Genomic DNA, 19,503 nt, shown 5'->3' with positions numbered 1-19,503 from the left:
TTCCTGGGAAGAACTAGATATAACCTAAAGGTCACTATTCTTCTGAGATAAGGGATCCTGCAGGAGGAGACAGCAATGAGTATGTGGCCAGAGTACAAATTGATACGAGCTGGGCCAGAAGCCACAGTGCATAAAGCTTCAGACCTGCCACAGGGGATGAGGTGACCAGCACCCTGATTACTCGGTCCACCTTTTAACAATCTAACAAATGGCTAGAGCTTTTTCATTTTTTTTTTTTTCAACTACCACTGGCAGTGGTGGGGACACAGAATTTTTGCAAAAAAGGAGGGTAGAGGAAAATAAGGGATCTGTGTGAGCATATAACAATTTGACCATTCTTCTTAGCCCTCTCCTGGGTCACCCTAGAATCAGATCTGTTCTCCAGCATCTTCTGTTCCCTGGCGAGGGTTTCCTGCTACTTTGGATTGGCCATGATGGGCTGGAGCTTCCTTGTGACAGGAGCAGGAATGTTTCTGGGTCAGAGAATCATCTGTCTTTTGGTGAAGGAGAAGGAGCTGAAGGAGATCAGGGCCTTGGAAAAGGCCTTCAGACCAGAATTGAGGAAGGAATTTTCCAGTAAGTAAACTTGAGTTATAGGTGTTTGGCTCCATCTTAAACCCTCCATGCATGTTGGGAGGTGGAACTTATCTAGCAAGTTATGGAAAGTTGTAGTCAAATCAAAGCCAATACCACATCCACAGTAATCAAAAAAGAAATATTAAATAGTATAAAATGGCATAGTGAGAAAGATACTGGATGGGATGTCTGGAGACTGGATTCTGGCCCTGACCCAGAACTTGAGAGGCAGCCACCTCAGCCTCCATGCATTTTTTCTTCTCATCTAAAAAATCCCACATCAATTCTCTTTCTTGTCTACAACTCATTTATGTTCTGAAGCTTTTTGTCTTGCCAATTGCTGTGCAACATTCACAAAAAACACCATTTATCTGGAGACCTCACCAGTGCGTCCCTGTCTCTCTAGACTGCCCCAGGCTTTGTTTCATTTTGTAGCATCCTTAGCATCCTTAGTGAAGGTAAAATAAAAGGAAATGGAAAAAAAAAAAGATGAGTGTGTAAGTGTGTGTGTGCATTTGTGTGTGACAGAGAGAAATGTGGGGAGAGAGAATCACAAAGAGAGAATGAGAAAGACAGAGTGAGAGACAGAGAGCATCAGTGAGAGGGACAGAGTGTGCACTAGTGCACAGCACAGAGCAGAGACAGAGTAAGAGGCAGTATGAGGCCAGACATGCCTCATTTAGATTTCACATATATGACTTTCTTTTTTAACCATTTGTCTCTGTTATCACCACAATAAGTTGACTGCAGAATTTGAAGTAGCAACTCCTTGTACAAATAGACCCATGAGGGAGTGAGAAGAGGGGTCACAGGCCAGGTGTGGTGGCTCATGCCTCTAATCCCAGCATTTTGGGAGGCCAAGGAGGGCAGATCACGAGGTCAGACGTTTGAGACCAGCCTGGCCAACATAGTGAAACCCCGTCTCTACTAAAAATACAAAAATTAGCCGGGCATGGTGGCATGCCCCTGTAATCCCAGCTACTCGGGAGGCTGAGGCAGGAGAATCACTTGAACCCAGGAAGTGGAGGTTGCAGTGAGCTGAGATCATGCCACTGCACTACAGCCTGTATGACAGAGTGAGACTCCATCTAAAAAAAAAAAAAGAAAGAAAAGAAGAGGGGTAACATCCAACTGAACTATGAACCCATCAAGGTGCAGAAACAGAGTGACTTGCCAAGAACATCTGGTTAATGTGTAGCAGAGCTCAGACCAGAGCTTCATGCAGAGGCTTCATCACTTGGCCCTGGAGCTGATGCTTGGCAAGGTGGTCTTCAGTCTCTTCCACTGCCTCCATGTGTGTCCCAAACCAATTCCCTGTCATCTTCCCCAACCCAAATGATTGGGGGGACTGTGTGTCTACATGTGGGCTCTGGCTGCCCAGAAGGTCCTGCCCTGTGCACAGAGAAGCCCCCCATTGACAGCACTCCGGGACCACACCCAACAATCTACTCTTCTTTCACTCTTCTCTGACCTCTTCAAATGTCCGATTTCCTCCACTCTCTGTTTTAATGGTGTCTTTGATAAACAAATATTAACGCATGACCAATATTAAATGTTTGTAATCCTTGTGTCTCAGCAATATTTGCAATCTAACATCTGATATCAGGAAAAAAGCAATGCTCAGCCTAGAGGAACAGTTCCACTATGGTGAAAATGCAGGGGGCATAATGGATGGGCAGGGCCTGTATGAAGATAAAAACAGAGAATCCTTTCAGTGTTCTTTCTGTGCCAGGCACTGTGCTAAAGATTTTGCATGTGCTGACTCATTCACTCCCCATAACAACCCTATGAGACTGGTAATATTATTAGTCTTATTTCTTACAGATGACAAGACAGAGAGATTAATCAACTTGTCCAAGGTACCACAGTTAGATTATGGCAAAGCTGGGTTTGAACCCAGACAGTGTAGTGCAGCTTCTGTGCTCTTAAGCTGTAGTTGTCTAGCAGCTTCTCTAGACCTCCCTCTAGCTCAAGTCATGCCATAAAAGCAACTGCATTTAGTCTATATAAAACACTTGCCAAGTCCACAGTGCCTTGGAGAAGGAGGGAGCTATGGCTTCATCAACAAAAGCCCCCTTTCTAGGTCACTCCAGATCCCTGAAAACTCACTGGGGGAAGAGTCCTTTTCTGTCTGCTTTGGAGTTCTTCTGCTTTGACATAGCAATTCCTTTGAGCCAGTGTGTCTGAAGTTGTCAGCAAAGAAGAAGCTGAGGAAGGGAGTAGGAAGGGCAGAGGTGGAAAAACAACCAGAGAAAATTCCACTCTCAGGCTGTTAGCCACCTCCTCCCCAACAGCCTCTTTCCCACCTCCCCCCACTGCAGGACCTTCTTAGAGTTGCCTGACAAAGGGAAGGGCCTGGAAGTAGACAAAACATGGCAGAGGCATCAGGAGAGCAAATGGTCCTGCTTGTACCCCGGGAAGGAATTTCTCCAGCCTTGAATTTTTCACTCTGAATTTTACCATCACTGTTCTTTAGCCTTTGTTGCCAGTTTCAGTTAAACTGGCTTATTCTTACCCTTTCTCAGAAAAGTTGATTCTAAACAGCCAGTCCTGCACCTGGGGTACAGGGTACAAAAATTGCAGGTGGTATGGGCAGGTTTGAGCCTTCACTAGAAGCCTGGCCTTAGATCTCTCCTTAACCTCTCTGAGCCTCAGTTTCCTCACCAATAAAGTGGGACTCAGAATACCTACCTCTTGAGATAGAGATAAAAGGAAATAAGCAAGCTGTGAGCCATGTGCAGATTATAAAGCACAAATGAGAGTAGAGTATTTATCCGAGCTCCATGTAGCATGGTGTTCATTTTGTGGGTTAATTCCAGGTGACAACTTTACTGGCAGCATCACTACCTGTGGATTTCAGAGAAGCCTGAAGACATTGATGTTGTAACCACTGCCCCTGGCTAGACAGCTGGGATGTTAGTTCTTTGGTGGCTAACTCATTGTCAGCATTGCTATCTGCTTTTGATGCTATTTTGATAAGAGTTTTCAATGAAATTCATCATTTCAATGAAATTCATTCATTCATAATTCATCATTTCATCATTTTATCTACAATTCCTGAGTCACGGCTCCACTCTCCTCCCAGTTGCCCAAGCAGGAAACTGTAGGGGTGATTTTATCTTCTCTTTTTCCTCTCAGCCCAGCTCCAATAGGTACCAGGACCTTCAAGGTAAGGTCTGAAATTCAAACCTGGTGTATCTCTCCCCTCCTCTGCTTCCACTGTTGGACCCTGGTTCCAGTCCTCATCTAAATGTTGGCACAGACATTCCGATTAATCTCTTGATCACCTGGCTTTCTCATATCCCCTATACCAGTCCGTTTTATATCCTCAAGCCAAGGTTAACTTCCTGCATCACAACTCTGCTTCTGTTTCCCTTTTACGTTTTTTTTTTCTTTTTTTACTGAAACAGCGTTTTGCTCTGCTACCCAGGCTGGAGTGCAGAGACATAATCTTGGCTCACTGCCACCTTCACCCCCTGGGCTCCATCCATCCTCCTGCCTCAGCCTTGCAAGTAGCTGAGACTATAGGCACTATAGCCTGGGTAATTTTTGTATTTTTAGTAGAGACAGGGTTTCACCACGGTGTCCAGACTGGTCTCAACTTCCTGGGCTCAAGTGATCCACCCACCTCAACCTCCCAAAGTGCTGGCTGGAATTACAGGGGTGAGCCACCGTGGCCAGTCTGTTTTTCTACTTCTTTGAAATATAAATAATAGATTTTATTTGATATGATGCTAGAGGCCCAAAATCATTATCCCTGGTTACATATAGAATTAAATTAAAATATTTCCCTCTTATACCCAACTCTCCACAATCACCCTACTCCCCTTAAGAAATTTGGTGAGATTCCCATGGCTGTAGCAATGCTTACATTCTAAGCACACCCGACAACTCACTGTTCAGATTACTTTCCTGGAATGAGGTGAGGTACAAACAAATATTTGTTCTTTCCCAATCAACCACTACACATGCTTGATTTCTCTGTCTTTGTTTACTTGTTCCTTTTATGGAATGTACACCCTCCACTCTAACACCCCCACTCTAACATCCTTGAGCACCTATGAAACATCACCTTTATCAGAAAACTTCCTAGCCAGTTCCAGAAATCATTGCAATGACCTGACCCATGTTCATGCAAAGCTCCAAAACAAGACCAAGCTAACAGTGCTGGAAGGAGACATTCTGAGTGAGTCATGCCTTAAAAGAGCCTGCCAGGACATCTTGGTCGTCATCGACACTGCCTCTATCATTGACATCTTTGGTGTCACTCACAGACAGTGTATCATGAAAGTCAATGTGAAAGGTACAGTATCCTGGGCAGGAGATGGAGCAATGTGGGAAAATGAGAATCAGAAAGAAGGACAGGATGGAAAGAGAAGTTTCTCCACTGAACACCTGCTGTACTCTGGGCCAATTGTCTTTGCTGATCACTACCAACTAGGGAGTTCAAGACTGCTAACTTTAGTTTTTTACATTATAAAACTAGGGCTAAGAGATGACAAGTAACTTGTCCTAGGTTCCCCAGGTAAGTAAGTAAGTAGGTGAGTTAGGCTTTAAACTCACTCCTGTGTGACTCCAAAGGCTGTGGATGCTCTTTCTACTGTGGCCCCAATCAAAGATAAACTAAACTCCAACTTCAGACTCTTGATGTCACGCCACCGCTTGCCTCCCAGCGCAAAAATCAGACCCTCCAGATGTCACCATACTCATCATTTTGAACCTTGTGTGCAGGCTGATGAGAACATTCAGAGCCCTCCTGCCCACCTCAAAGAAGAAATCCTCTAGAGAGAACTAGCAAAGCTGGTTCACAGAGGTCTGTCAGGACAGAATTATCCAGCACATGCCTTCCCACAATATTTTCTTAACCATAAGAGTTTCCCTGTATCCAGAATACAATCTCTTCAGCTCACCACCGGGCCTACTATTACAGAGCCATTTCTTGCCAGGTGCCCAAAGTGCACCCTCATTCGATCCTCATCCCTTAAATACTGGGTGGTTTTTGCAAATTGTGGCTTTCCAACCTACTTTAAATTCAGACACATTGGCTTAAGGAATCTTGTCATGTAGTCTCACCCTCTGATTCCCAGAGCCCAGTCTCTTCAGGACCATAGCACCCCACTGCTGGCCTGGCCCTCCACATTCAGTCTACTCTGATGCCTTTTCTAATGCAACTAATTGCTTTTGGGTCTCCAGCACCATCTAAAAGAAAAAAAAAAACTTTTCAGTTTCTACTTACCCATAACCTGTAAGTACCCCTACAATGCAAGGAGTGTGCTAAGAAAACTAGTTTTTCATTTTAATTCTTACTCTCCACAGCTCCCAGCAACAGGGGATGTGAAATGACAGGGGAAGAGTTAGAGGCATCTGTTTCCTAAACCATTATCACTCGCAGGCTTAGAGAATACTTCACAACGTTGATCATTTACCCCTTGAAGGTAAACTAACTCCATATTTTCTCTGCCACTACATTAATTTTTGAAGATAAGACTGTCTCTCCAGAAACTCAAATTGCACAGAGACTTTAAAAGGAGCCAAGAGTACAAAAATAAACAAATAAAAATGATCCTTTGCCCATGATTTTTCTTCCTTCTTCAAGAGAAGACGCTCTGGATACCTCCATGAGCTTTGCTTTCACACAGCTCAGGGAGGCTGCAAGGTCCTCCCCATGCAGGTGTTACCAGCAGACGGCACACTCCCTCCCCAGTCCTCCACCAGGCTCCACAGGAAACACCAGTGCAGGGTTTGGAATACTAAGTAGAAGGAAGGTTTATTTATCACCACCACCCCCCCTTTACATAACTGGGTAAACAGAGTCACAACCAGAATTGGAAGCAGCTTGCCTGGGAAACACACAATCAGGAAAAGTGTGTGGGTATCCAGAATCTCCCCAAACACACTATTTGCTCAGTGGCTCCAGGGATTTGGTTTTACTAGTCAGAGTTTTATTAGTCTTCAATAAAATGAGAAAAAGTTTTATAAGTCTTCAACAAAATGAGAAAAAGTTTTATTAGTCTTCAATAAAATGAGAAAAATACCAGCAATTTCATGTATATATTTAAGAGCATATATTGCTTATATACAACTGTGAATGTGTGTGTGTGATGTGAATTCTTCCACTGCCCTTTTGTGCCTAAGGACTGGGACTGTCCATATTCTCAGAGTACAGCTTCCTGATTTTTTAGATTTTAAATAATCTGTCTCTAATGGTATCAATGAAAAATCATAATTTTCCAATATTCTTACTTGCCAAAACATAAAGTGATAACCCTAGGTTCTTTTCCAGAATTAAAGTATACACGTACACACACACACACACACACACACACACACACACACACACATCCACAAAACCCAAAAGTCTAGAAATTCTTCCTCTTTAAGCCCAAATGTTCATTTCTTTTTATTTTTATGTTTTTCCTATGGCTGCAGCATGGCCCAATCTCAGTCAGAGCCACAGAAGAATACAACACTCAGTTGTAACCCAAGTGTGTTACAACCACTGCACTTGGGAGTGGGGCATGGGGCACATGGATCTGTGCACGTGGTTGCGGCCCCATAGGGATATTTCCTGATACTGATAGCATACTCTTCATGGGCAGGTACCCAACTTCTGTTGGGAACCTGTGTCCAAGCTAGTATGCCAGGCTTCATCCACACCAGCATCATAGAAGTAGCCAGGCCTAACTCCTACAATGAGATCATCCAGAATGGCCACAAATAAGAGCCTTTGGAAAACATATGGTCTGCTCCATACCCATAGAGCAAAAAGCTTGCTAAAGAGGCTGTGCTGGCTCCTAATGGGTGAACACTGAAAAATAGCGTTATCTTGTACATTTGTGCCTTAAGACTCATGTATATCTATGAGGAAGGAAGCCCTATACTTTCTGCCACTACAAATGAGGCCCCATTACAATGGGATCCTGTCAAGTGTCAGCAAGTTATTCACATCAACACAGTCTATGTTGGCAATGTGGCCTGGGCCCACATTCTGGTCTTGTGGTCCCTGCAGGACCCCAAGAAGGCCCCAAGCATCTGAGGACAGTTCTACTATATCCCAGATGACATGTGTTACCAAACCTATGACAACCTTAGTTACACCCTGAGCAAAGAATTTGGCCTGTGCCTTGATTCCAGATGGAGGCTTCCTTTAGCCCTGATATGCTGGATTGGCTTCCTGCTGGAAATAGTGAGATTCCTGCTCAGGCCAATTTATACCTGTCGACTCCCCTTCAATCACTACAGGAGATGTCATCAAGCTTCATCCTCCTGGCTTCATACAGAAGGTGACAAGGGCACAAGCCCAGGTCCTGCTGCCTCCCTTTCACACAATAGCCAACTTATTGTCTTCCTCGTGTCATCAAAACCTGTGCAGTCACTGGCCCAACCAGAAGCTTTCTGTGCTAACCATATACCAAAGGACAGACAACGTGATTTGCCGTTACCAAATATCAGTGGCTAATTCTGAACAATTTGGGGTCTCTTTTAACTTGAGGGTCTCTTTTGACTACTACAGCTCCATTTCCCCTCTTAAATGAGAAAGCATTTCTTTTTTTTTTTAATCTCCTATTTCTTCACACAGTTCAATGAAAAGAGCAATAAATGCTTTAATGCTTAACTGGAGGGAGGTGTGGTTTCTATTAATACATACTTTCCTCCTTTCCCTTTCATTTCCAGATATCACCATCTCCAATTTAGAAGAGTACCATGAAACCAGGGTTTGACGGGTGGGCAGAGTAGTGGGAGGGTCAGGAAGGGCGGATGAAGACTGAATAAGCTCTAATATGTTTTGGGCAACTACAACATGACCTACATATGACATATACTACCTTATTTAATACTCATCAGAAACCTTTGATTTGAGATGACTATTTCCATTTTATCAGGGGGGAAACTTGTTCACGGTCATACCAACTGATTAGTGACTAGACCTGCTACCAGGGAGTCAGCCTTGAAAGTCCTTATCTTTCCACTGAAACACTCAGCCTGAATTTGTCTTGTCAGTGGTACAGCAGAGCACTGGAACATGGGGTGCCATTCCTTGAGAGAGCCCCAACTCCCATGGGTTACCTCCTTCTTGCCCAATTCCATGCAGGGGACTCTCTAGAACCCAAGAGAATCCCTGAGGGGCAACTGAAAAGGTTTGCATGCCTTCCCAAATGGCCCTGAGCAGGGGAGAGAGAAGCAAAAATGCATTTAGCCTCCACCATCTTCAGTGCCAATTTCCTTGAGGGTCTGTAGAACACACCTGGCTATATGTGTGCTGGTCATTCTGGTTATTCATAACCCTGCATTTCACCCTTTCAAATCACACAATGAAGACATACCTTAGGTTCCTGGGCAAGTAAAGAGAACAAGGGTGATCTTCCCAGAAAATTTATCTCCTACTCAGCTCAAAAAGTAGAAGTCTACTATCCCACATCCCCAGATTTAACTGCCTCTCCCTCCTTTTTTATCCATCTTTCCATTAAATCATATCCTTTCTTCCTTTATTCTTCCAACTCCTTAGCCTATCCTTCCCTACATCTCCCCTTTTATCACTGGCCCTCGCATACTTCTCAATTTCCCTGAGGAGATGAGGCCAATAAAGACAAGTTTGGGGACTTCAGTGATGACATAGGCATTAATCAACCAAAGAAGCAATGGTCAAAAGAAACACTTTCCGGGGGATTATGGACACAGTTGAACTGAAGTGGGTGAGGAAGTTGCTGTGGGTCCAGAGTGTGGGAAGGGAAGCTGTCTCCTTCTGGACCTGGGTATATCACAGCCATGATGAGAGTCACACTCAACATCAAGATGGTTTCTTTCTTACACAGAAAATTTACAGATGATTAACCTCAAAGCACCAAGAGGCAGGTGATCAGCACCAGCATCATGGTGGAATGGCCCTAGGCAGTGGGGTAAAGTGAAAAATGGAACATCCCTCTTGCCCCATCCACTGAACAAAATACAAGAGCCAGCACCTCTCCAGCTCTTGTAAGGCATGCCCACCATCCATATGTTTATGACAAATAGCATGGGAAGGATAGGAGGATGGTGGAATCTGGGACAAGAGCCTTTCCCCCTGGTTTTTCAGCCTAGTGAAACCCCACTCTTATTGACCAATGAGGGCAATGTTCACAGAGAAGTGATGGGAAAGATTATACCTCCAATGGGCAGTGAGGGGTGATCACAGAAAGAGAGGAAGAAATTGGATGGGCCAGCAGTCTCAACTGGACAAGCACAAAGGCCTCGGAGTGTTGTGGCCAACAAAATGTGCCATCCCTTCTTACAACTGAGGGTGCCAGGCAGGCAGAGCTCCTGTACCAAGCAAGCCTCACTGAACCTCATGCCATGCACCACACGGGGGCAGCAAGTCTCGGAGGGAAGAGCAAGGAAGCCTGATCCAGTGGGGATTTTTGGGTCCCTTTCTTCCATCTAGGTGACTCTGCAGGGTACCTGGCAAGTAAATGAATGAAAACACAGGCAAGTTCTCAGCCACCAGCTTAAGGGCTAGGTGTGTACGAGTACAGAGAATGGAGCTGAGCTGGTCACTGGGAAAAGCCACAGGAACCAGTGGGACTTAAATGAGGCCTTGAATTCCTGGGTCCAGGCAGGGGGCACAGCCTGGGCAGTGGTGCAGAGGAAGACAAGGGGCATGAGGAGGCCCCCCATCTGCTGGGAAGCATGTATGGAAGGCAGATGAGGAGCTCAGATGCTTGACAAAGGTTTCCACCACCTGACAGTCAGCCTCTGAGGGCCAGGATGGGGCCGGGAACCCGTGATGGCCTGCTGAGAACTGGCAGGAAAGTAGCCAGAGGCCAACTCTTAGTGAAATCTCTTGATTTCTAAATATTAGCAACTAACTATGAATTTTAAAAAACAGCTCAAAGACCTGCTCCAAGAGAGGAATGCGTGGGCTAGTATTCAAAATGTATGTGTAATATTTTATTTCTTAAAAAGTAGGTGGTGAGATGTCAGCAGCAAATCTGTTCATTCTTGGTAAAAGGTCCCAAATATACATTATTATATCATATTGTCAGCTTTTCTGTATATTTAGCATAGGTTATAATTTTTTAATAAATTAAATTTGGTGGGGAAAAAACATGCAAACTAACAAAACACATTCACAGGCTGGACCCAGGATTAAGGCCTCTGATTTTCCATTTCTGCTCCCAATCTAGTGGTCCAGTGGGGGAGATAAAATACGAGACATGTTAGGTGCTGTGCATAGTAAATATGCAGAGTGCCATAGAAAGGAAAATGCTTCTGAAGGATCCATTCCCACAGGGGACTCATGGGGTCCTTGCATTTGGGCTGGATATCAAAAGATGGGTAGGATTTCAACAGACAGGAATGTGAGTGAAAGGATTCCAGGTGGAGACAACGCAGTCTGCAAAGACCCAGGTGAGAAAGGGGTCAATTTCAGGCAGCAATGAGACCAGACCAGAAAGCCCAAGGCCAGGGGAGAAGCGGAAGATACACCTGAAAAAAAATGATGGGCACAGGCAGGATCACCTGGGGTCACCCCTGGAGACAGCCTGCCTGCTTCCTTCATTGCCATCAGAGTAGGAATTCTGTGCCTCACCCCCCCTTAAAGATGAGGACATTCAATTACTTCACATATAACATGGCTCATCTTCTCTCAAAAATTGGACTCTACGGGAAAAGAATGTCTCCTCCAGCAATGAATATTGATGGTGATGCTAAAAGCTGGGACATCATTCACTCTGCAATGGGAATTGTTCAGCTGTCCCTGGAAGATTACCTTGGCAGCATGTTGTAGGATGGACTGAAAGAGATGAAGAGGATACTTCAAGAATCTAGGTAAGAAATGAAGGCCTGATTTATGTGTTGGTAACAAAATGGAATACAGGGGCAACTGTGGCAGGCCTGAGACAGAATGGCCGCTAGTTTAGACAGGACTGGGTGTGGGCACAGAATTCCCATGCACCCACTTTTTCAAGCCAGACACCTGGATGGCAGCCCCGGACTCCTTCCACCTATCATTCAGCACTACCAACTTTACCTCCACAACACCTCTTGAATGTGTCATCTTCCTCCCTGGTAACATCATTCCTACTTGAACCCCCCACATGCCTCCTTGTCTTGGAGAGTCACACATGAAACCTATCCTCAGCAGTGTTGTCAGAGTTCTCTCCAAACTAGTCTCACCATGTCACTCCCTTCCTTAAAACCAACCACGAGGGGGAGCCCCAGGACTGTCAGGATGAGCCTGAGAGCCTTAGCATAACACAGAGGGCCTCTGAAGCCCTGGGCCCTGCCGGACACTCCAGACTAATTCTCACCAATCCTTGCCCTGTCCCCAGATTCTCCTACTCTGTGCAACAATTTTCCAAACTCAGCGCTTCCTGCATGCAGCATGCTTTTACATCCACCCAGGCCAGTGCATGGTGTTCCTTCCACTTAAAGGGTGCCCAGCTCTCCTGCCAGCACATCCTTCCCAGCTCATTTACTATCCAATATGTCTCATTTTACAGCCTCTGTGTCTTGTGCATATCGAGTTGCACTCTCACTAATTTTTCATTTATATATCCTGTTCCGCACCCCTACACTGCCATGTCCTGAGGACAGTAACTCACCATGTCATCTCTCTGTCTCCAGTGACTGGCACAAAATAGACACATGGGCTGATGCAGGGATGGATGGATGGATGGAAGGATGAAACACAAGTAAACTCATCTGTTAGAATGGAGAGAGGAAGGGATAGAGAGTCAGGGAGCATAATGCTTTGAATGACAAAGTAAGAAAGAATTCACAGATGACTTCAAGGTGTCCATGAACCTGAAGAAGCTAGATCATCATAAAGAGATCCAGGAGAAAGAGAAGGTGCACGGAGGGTACGGAGCTGAGAATGAACTCATTTGTGTGACATGAAGAGTGAGTGGGGTTGTGAGAGGCCTACGAGCAGGGAAATGGAAAGGTTGATGAAAGTGAAGCCCAGCTGCCAAGGTTATAAAGGGACTGGGAATTAGATCCAAAACCTGAAATGGTGCAAGGACCAGAGCATTTCTATACTATAAGAAAAAGAAAATCTGTTTTAAAAATTAAATTCGGAAGAGAATCTCACACACTTAGGTAACTCAGGTGAGGATCACTCAACATCTCTGGCTACATGTTCTTCTTGAGATATCAAGAGACTCTGGTGGCAATTTGGAGGGAGTTTTTTTTTTTTTCCTTTTTTTTTTTTTAATCATGGCCCAAGATGCCACCCAAGTCTAATGAGCAGGTAATGGAGTCGGTGATCTGAGGCATGAAGGAGGTTCATTATGAGGAAGTGAAGGGGGAAGGCTAGATGAACAGAAGAAAGTGGCTTGGCCACTCTGTCCCCAAAAGCAGGGGGCACTGGGGTCAGTTGCAGACTCCAAAACAGTCAGTAATCTGTTCTGGAAACCTGAAGCTCCCTATTGAACAGCACAATCTTTCCTCAAGAAATGGAAGAACCAGCACTAGCGAAGTCAGCCCTTCTTCCTCAACAGATACTGGTGACAGAGGTGTGGGCATGAGGTGGGCTGTGGGACTATTGTCATCCTAGCATGAACCCTGGCCACTGAGGTAGGAATACCCTTCTCTTGAGCCCAGACCTAACTCCTTCCTGCATCAGCTGGAGTCTGTCAAATCCCTGGTGTAGCCCTGAGCAGAGGAGTTCCATGGGCACATGGCCTGTCATCACCCAGGCCCTGTGCTTGGCTTAAGGGGCTGCCATGGAACCCCACATTTCATTTTGCACTGATCCCTGTAAAACACACAGGCAGTCTTGATTATGAGAACTTTCAGCAGCAGGCAAAACACCTGTTGCCTGACCTATGGTGGGTAAATGGAAAAGACTCCCTGGTTCTTCCAGGGCAGATCAATGTCTTTGTGGAGTTCAGAGTTTAGAGCTAAAGAAAGCTTCTTCAGGCATGAAGGGGCACACCTGTAGCCCCAGCTACTAGGAGACTGAGGCAGGAGGATCACTTGAATCCAAGAGTTCAATGCCAAACAAGACCTCATCTCTAAAGTTTTTATTAAATTGAAGTTAAAGAAGGATCTAGAGACATTTACTCCAGCTTTTAACTGTGGGCTCCTTTCCTTCTTTCATTTTACCAATGAGGAAACTGAGTCCTGGGAAGTGAGGTGACTTTCCCAATGTTCGCCTAGACCACCATCTGTAACAGTGACCTAGGATTTGCTACCATTAAGATGAAAAGGGAGGTGAAGGCATAGAACTAGGAGGTTGCCCTACCAACATATTTATGAGGAATTAAAAAAAACTGGGATGGGAGAGTTTTGAAAAGAGGGCAGAGGGTAGGTTTAACCAGAAGTCAGCTATCTAAGCCATTTGTCTGGCCCATACAGCCCAACCTCCCATGGGAACAACAGCTTAAGGAACGTGGGAGCTGCATGAATGGAGACAGGCAGGTGCTTCATGGTACAGAAATAAAAGTAGCTGGCTGTGAGAGGGACTAAGGAAAGGGGGAGAGGAGGGCAAAAGGAAACAAGTATTCTTTCATTTTCGAAACAGAATATTTCTACAAATGAGAGTGAGGGGTGCAAATCTTGAGTTCTCATTTCAATTTTGCCATCGAAGTTAAGCGAATCTCTTCACCTTCCTGGGTCTATTTCCCTTCCTGCAAAATTAAGGTTATGGCTCATTTCTAAGGTCTGTTGCCAGTGACATTGGGCTGTAAAAGTGTAAGATGATTTTCATCCTCCGGCACCTGCACACTTCTGCAGCTAAACTTCATAATAACACAAGCCTCAATGTGCTTATTTGTTTGTGTGAAGCCGAAGCCGTTTGAGAAAGTGGCTTCCCAGCCCTTCCCTGGCTCTAGTGGCACCTGGCACCTCACTGGGAAAGGGGCATCATACCTCTCATAGGGTTGTGAAGGATGAAGAAGTGGGGCCAAGAAGTGTGGCTGATGCCCTGCCTCCCTGATATCTGCTGACCACTGAACTGCAGAACTTAGTGATGACTTAAATAAGGACTTTTGTCTTTACATTAATATGTGGATGTTTCCCAAGTAGGTTTTAAAATTCTTAGACAATCACTAGACATAAAAGTGGGCAGAGCCAATAGAGACAGTGCCTACTGAAGAGGAAACAGAAACCCAGAAAAGTCATGCCTTGCTCAAGTCCACTGCCAGTTAATGCCAAAGCTCTGCCCTGCACACTCCACGCATGGCACACCCTCAAAGGAGAAGCAGAACTAGTTCCTTCTTTCTTCCTGTTCTCAGGAAAGGGAGGCCATGCCTTCTCACTCCCTCATCACCCTGCCCCAGGAGCTGGAAATCCCAGAGGACACAGGCCACATGCACAGCAACTGCCTCTCCTCCTTCTAGGCTCCCAGGAGCTATGACACAAGACTTTAGGATGCCCTTCAGCAGCCCCTTCTCTGCAGCACTGAGCGCAACCACCCAGTAACCACCTTGCTTCCTAACATTCACACAAGCCCCTGAATCTTACAAGAGCCTTCGTGTTTGTCATTTGGTTTGATTTCCCCACACCTCATACCTGCATCTTTCCACTGCACAGATTAAAGCAAGATCAGTAATACCTATAGTGCTTGGTCTAGGCTGCAGCATTGAACAATGGCTGTGTCAGTCCAGTGAATCTCAGGCTGTGAAGTTGTGTCTGTGATTTCTACTAACTCTATTAACTTCAACACAGAAAGCAGTAGAGCTGCTTCAGGTGAAACCTTGAGGTGATCCTCATTTCAGACATTCGCTAATGCTGCCCTTGACAAGAGACATGTCTAGCCAGATACTTTTCCAGCCCCTTGACAAAGTGAATTAGCTTTTCCAAGGTTGCACACTGTTCCTTCCCTCACCCAACAAAGCCAGGTACAGTGGACATTGCCTAATTTGCAGCAATGGTGGGATCCCTGACTTATAGTTGCAAAGTCCTTGGCAGAGAATCTGCTTAACACTGAGCCTTTGTTGAATGTACCGTCTTGCCCTAGCATAACATGTGGAGCCTTGACATGAAGTTCCCCCTGTCCACCTCCCACCACCTGCAGCCCCAGGGGCCAAATCCTTAAAGTCATACTTACAGTTGGCAAAATAATTCACCCCAAGCAGGTTGGGCAGGCAGGAAACAAAATCAGCCTTCACCTTCACCCTTAAATGGTGTTGGAATGTCTAAGTATCTCTACCTCTCTCATATCTGTCTCTCTAGCATTGAGCACTATGCCTGGAACATGCCCACTCAGGTGAGGGGTGAACTTCCCAGGGTCTCTTAATGAGTCACAGCCTTGGGGCCTGTGGAAAGCCAGTCACACACAGATGGTATCAGAACAACCAGGCAGAACCACTCTCTACTTCAGCCCTTGATGCTTTTAGGAAAGCATCTCAGTGGAGTGTCTTCAGTGAATAAAAAGAATGCATGGAACTGCTTCCAGTGAATCCCTAGTCTCCATGAACAGGAGTCTGTCAATTGTTTTACTTGTGTTGAACATACTTCAAATATGTTTGTGAGAATGCCAGCTTGAACACTGCACATACACTGATACCATTTTCAAACTTCAAAAACAGAGGGAAACATGGTATATGGAACAACTTGCCACTCACCTCACTGGCTTCCAAAGCTGAACATTCCTGGCTGCTAGAGTGAGGCAGGGCACTGGCTGGATGCAGACAGCACTGTGAAAAGTGGCTTGGATCTCACAGGAGCAGCGGGAAATTGAAACCCATTGGAATGTGCTTTGGGTTAGCAGAAATGACCTTAAAACCACAGTCTGGCAGCAGAAAACTGCTATCTACAGGGTACTTGCAGCTGTGATAGGGAGACAGAGGAGCAAGCACTAGGCAATTCATGCTGGAGACTGGCCAAGTGTGCTCCTCCCCTCCCACCAGGGGCAGAGAGGATGGAAATTATGTGATTGCCAAGGGCAGCTGAGAAAACAAATCATTCCTGTGGTTTTGCTTTGTTAAGTGAGCTGAGTTGGGGGAATAAAGACCTGAGAGAAGCAGAAGAAGGCTGACTGTGAGTGGTGAAGATGGTGAAGGCCAGCAGCAGCCTTCCACACCTATTCCATTGTCATCTGATGGACAGCCAAGACAGGCACTTTTCCTGGCTCTTACTTATGATATTATCTTCACTATTTGGAGTAGTTGTGTGAAATGTGGCCTACCAGGAGCAAACAAAGCCTGATGCACCTTGCACTGCCCTTTGCCTCCATTATTCTGGGGGAGGAGAGGATTTGAGCCTTATGTATTATACTTATTATAATCCCCAAGAAAGAAAGGGGGTCCCTAATTGGTCCTAAAGAGTTCTCACCCTCTTTGCCCATTAAAATCACCCAGGGAGTTTCTACAAAATTACAGGTACTTAGGCTTCACTTCAACTAATTGCTCTCTACATTTAAAAGACAAACAGAAAAGTTCTCCAAGGTTAAGAAAATCTGTCGCTTAAACTAATCAAACCTCAAGAATTCCACGGTGACCAGGTACAGTTTCTTTAATTGGAATGTGGGCAGAGGCTCACACACATCAAAGTTAGAGATAGCTGGGCACAAAATCTCGTGTCTATAAACCGAGAACTCTGGGAGGCCGAGGCAGGAGGATCACTTGGGTCTAAGATTTCAAGGCCACCCTGGGCAACATAGGGAGAACCCATCTCTACAGAATTAAAAATTTGTTAAAAGTCTAGCCAGGCATGGTGGTGCATACCTGTAGTCCTAGACACTCCTGAGACTGGGGTAGGAGAATCTCTTGGTCTGGGAAGTTGAGGATTGTGCCACTGCACACCAGTGCTCTGGGTGACAGAGCAAGACCCTGTCTCTAAAAAACAAAAAACAAAAGAAGGTTAGAGAAAAAAAATCTCTCTCTAAATGAACACCCTGAGCACTGGCTTTTCCAATGTCTCTCTTGCTGCTTGCCACATTCTGTTCTCCATACAACAGCCTAAGAGATGTTTTAAGTAAACTCAAATCCTATGTCTCACCTTTATAAAACCTTTCTGGGGCTTCCCATCCCATTTACTATAGACTCTAAACTGATCTCCAGCTCTCCTGGGCACCGCATGATCTGCTCATCCTTCCAACTCGTGTCCTCATCACTCTCTCTTTTACTCATGGTGTCCCAGCCAGATTGGCCTTCCTTCAATTCTGTAAACACGCAATATTTTCTTGCCCTGGATCTTCACATTTATCATTCCCTTTACATAAAATGATGTTCCCCATCTTCTCATGGTTGGCTTTCTGTTGACATGTAGATCTCAGCTGAACTGTCACCACCCTAATGAGGTGAGATGTCCCTGACCATCCTCTCCCAAATAGGCTCTGATTCACTCATCACATCACACTGTTTCTCTCCTCCTAGCCATTAAAACTATCATAGAAAATAAAGTCCATTTTAAAAACTAAATGAGGTAATATATGTAAAGCACCTGATACATAGTAAAGGGCTTGATTAATATGTTAGATCTCATATGTAGAGCTTTCTATGTGCAAGGAGATGTCCCATATAACTTCTTGGTCTGATCTCAACTGATTATTCCTTAAAATAAATATCTGGGTGAACTTGCTGGGTCAAGTGTGTGAAAGTTTAAAATATCTTGCCGCATACTCACCAGATGTTTGTGTTAAATTACACTTCCACGAATAACATGCCTGTCTCCCCACATCTTCACCAACACTTAGTAACTTCAGTGAATCTAATATTAGCTAAACCACTCGTAGTTTTCAAACTGAGTTTAATGAAAGGATAATGTTCTTTGTAATGCAAGAGAAATCCCCAAGAAAAGAAGGCAGCTTGTTAAAAGTATGTCAGTTTACCTTTTTTCTTCTTAAACGTTGGAGTACCAAGAGCTCTTGGTTGGCACAAAGTTCCAATTTCATCAGAAGACTCAACTGGGGAAATATCTACTTTCAAGCTCACTTACATAGGTGTTGGAAAATTTACTTCCTCGAAGATTATTGGACTGAGAGCCTCAGTTCCCACTTGACTGCTGGCTGCCCTCAGTTCATTACTATATTGTCCTCTACAGCATGGCAGCTTGCTTCATCCAGCCCAATGAGAAAGAGGAAGTGTAAAACAAGATGGAAGTCACGATCTTTTCTTTTTTTTTTTCTTTTATTATTATCATTATTATTATTATACTTTAGGTTTTATGGTACATGTACGCAATGTGCAGGTAAGTTACATATGTATACATGTGCCATGCTGGTGCGCTGCACCCACCAACTCGTCATCTAGCATTAGGTATATCTCTCAATGCTATCCCTCCCCCCTCCCCCCACCCCACAACAGTCCCCGAAGTGTGATGTTCCCCTTCCTGTGTCCATGTGTTCTCATTGTTCAATTCCCACCTATGAGTGAGAATATGCGGTGTTTGGTTTTTTGTTCTTGCGATAGTTTACTGAGAATGATGATTTCCAATTTCATCCATGTCCCTACAAAGGACATGAACTCATCATTTTTTATGGCTGCATAGTATTCCATGGTGTATATGTGCCACATTTTCTTAATCCAGTCTATCATTGTTGGACATTTGGGTTGGTTCCAAGTCTTTGCTATTGTGAATAATGCGGCAATAAATATACATGTGCATGTGTCTTTATAGCAGCATGATTTATAATCCTTTGGGTATATACCCAGTAATGGGATGGCTGGGTCGAATGGAATTTCTAGTTCTAGATCCCTGAGGAATCGCCACACTGACTTCCACAAGGGTTGAACTAGTTTACAATCCCACCAACAGTGTAAAAGTGTTCCTATTTCTCCACATCCTCTCCAGCACCTGTTGTTTCCTGACTTTTTAATGATTGCCATTCTAACTGGTGTGAGATGGTATCTCATTGTGGTTTTGATTTGCATTTCTCTGATGGCCAGTGATGGTGAGCATTTTTTCATGTGTTTTTTGGCTGCATAAATGTCTTCTTTTGAGAAGTGTCTGTTCATGTCCTTTGCCCACTTTTTGATGGGGTTGTTTGTTTTTTTCTTGTAAATT

At 44.7% G+C, this 19,503-nt stretch overlaps 1 pseudogene; it reads left to right on the top strand.

Annotated features, from left to right (window-relative positions):
• The first annotated feature begins 431 nt into the window (after positions 1–431).
• On the top strand, positions 432–8,035 carry LOC129041021 (3 beta-hydroxysteroid dehydrogenase/Delta 5-->4-isomerase type 1-like; annotated as a pseudogene).
• Positions 8,036–19,503: the final 11,468 nt, after the last annotated feature.

The sequence above is a fragment of the Pongo pygmaeus genome, chromosome 1 (assembly GCF_028885625.2).
Source record: "Pongo pygmaeus isolate AG05252 chromosome 1, NHGRI_mPonPyg2-v2.0_pri, whole genome shotgun sequence".
NCBI classification, from domain to species: domain Eukaryota; kingdom Metazoa; phylum Chordata; class Mammalia; order Primates; family Hominidae; genus Pongo; species Pongo pygmaeus.
Note: the sequence above shows the minus strand (reverse complement) of the source record. Positions and strands in the feature narration are given on the sequence as shown.